At 39.8% G+C, this 2,098-nt stretch overlaps 1 non-coding gene across 1 annotated transcript; it reads right to left on the bottom strand.

The window, feature by feature from the left end:
• Positions 1-1,789: 1,789 nt before the first annotated feature.
• Positions 1,790-1,893, bottom strand: LOC112746722 (small nucleolar RNA R71). Its single transcript, XR_003174590.1, has one exon. It is a non-coding gene; the product is annotated as a small nucleolar RNA R71 (small nucleolar RNA).
• Positions 1,894-2,098: the final 205 nt, after the last annotated feature.

Raw genomic sequence — 2,098 nt, 5'->3', positions numbered from 1 at the left:
TCACTTTTAGCTAGTTTTCATTTTCTTTGTAATTGAATTCAGAGCTATGACTCACTAAACCCCCTTTCATTGGGTTAGGGAGCTCTATTGTAATTCAATGAATCAATAATAGTTTATCTTCTTCTTCAATCTTTTCTCTTGAATTTTGTTAGAAAGCTTCTCGATCTAATTCCATTGAGTAGTTGTCTTGGGAAAGAAACTACTCATACTTGGAATCCTTCGGAACCTTGGGAAAGGAATGGAGGATTCATGCTAGAGAAGCTTTCTCATAGTGAATTGGATTGGGGTTTGGATGGATATTATGACATGTAATCCTACCAAATTGTGGTTCATGAAACTGTGTGGTATAATCAGTGATCAAGCATCATCTCTTCTAATGAACATTTAAACCAAGGGATTGGGAATTTGTTTGTTTTTAGATAGAATTGGTGAGCCAAGGGATTGGGATCCAATCATATAAGATTGCCAAGCAAAATTCAATGAACGCATTGGTTGAGGAAGAGATAAACATGTTTTGATTCGGAGATCTCAATATCTCCTATAACCCAATGAATTCCCCATTTCTGATTTCCACTTTCTCTTTACATTCTGCTACTCAATTCATGCAATCACCCCCATTCCCTTTTAATTTCAGCAATTTAGTTTCTGCTCTTTAATTCATGCAATTTAAGATTCCGCCATTTCAATTTCTTGTCATTTACTTTTCCCGCCAATTTTACATTCCGCAATACTCATCTCAATCTTGATTCCGCTCAACTAGAACAAACTTCTAATCCGAATTGCTCACTCAACCAATCCTTGTAGGATTCAACCTCACTCTATTGTGAGTTTTTACTTGACGATAACCGGTGCACTTGCCGGAAGGAATTTTACCGATCGTGCAATTTCCTAAATCGTAGCATAACTAGTTTATGTGCATCAAGTTTATGGCGCCGTTGCCGGGGATTGGTTTTCGATTGACAATTCTCCAATTGGAAGCTAACTAGATTGAGCAATTTTCTCTTGCTTTGTTAATTCTGTTCAAGTTACTTGTTGAATTTTAATTTCTACACTCGGTTACATGCTTTCTTTCTTTATGCCTTTAAATTCAAGCAACTAATTCACTGACTCACTAACTGTTTGAATTAATTCCTCAATTGCTCTAACCATACTCTTCCAGTAACCAAGAGTATTTCACTTGATTGTGCTTGTGCTGTGTTCTTGTATGACAGGTAGGAGAGGAGAGACATCAACTCCTCCATATACCGAACCAGAGAGGACCCTTCATAGACTGAGAAGGGAAGCAAGAGGGAAGAGAGTAGTGGGAGAAGAGGAATCTGAAGGAGAATCTGAGGACAATTTTGAAGAAGCTCTAGATCTCAACATGGATAGAGAAGTTCACAACCATGAGAGAGCTGATGGAAACAATGCCATTCCTGAGAGGAGGGTTCTTAGTTCATACATAAACCCAACCTCTGGGAATTGTGGTAGTAGCATCCAGAAACCACCCATTCAGGCCAACAATTTTGAGCTCAAACCACAGCTAATATCACTTGTGGAGAATCATTGTTCATTTGGTGGAAGTGCTAATGAAGATCCCAACCAACATCTCACAAAATTCCTAAGAATTTGTGACACTGTGAAGTCCAATGGAGTCCAGGAAGATGCCTATAAACTGCTTTTGTTCCCATTTTCACTTAGGGACAAAGCAGCTAAGTGGCTGGAATCATTCCCAAGGGGGAGTTTGACAACATGGGATGAGGTGGAAAGCAAGTTTCTGGCACGTTTCTACCCCCCACAAAAGGTCAATAGGCTTCGATCTGAGGTTCAGACTTTTAGACAACAAGATGGTGAAACTCTCTACGAGGCATGGGAGAGATTCAAGGATTTGACAAGGAAATGCCCACCAGACATGTTCCATGACTGGGTGCAATTGCACATTTTCTATGATGGACTCTCTTATGAATCAAGGAAGGCTGTAGACCATTCATCAGGAGGTTCATTGAACAGGAAAAAGACTGTGGAAGAGGCCATTGAAGTGATTGAGACAGTGGCTGAGAATGAGTACTACTATGCATCAGAGAGGCACAACACTAAGGGAGTCATGGAGCTGAACCAT

The sequence above is a fragment of the Arachis hypogaea genome, chromosome 14, assembly GCF_003086295.3.
Source record: "Arachis hypogaea cultivar Tifrunner chromosome 14, arahy.Tifrunner.gnm2.J5K5, whole genome shotgun sequence".
Classification (NCBI taxonomy): Eukaryota; Viridiplantae; Streptophyta; class Magnoliopsida; order Fabales; family Fabaceae; genus Arachis; species Arachis hypogaea.
This window is presented reverse-complemented; position numbering and strand designations above follow the sequence as displayed.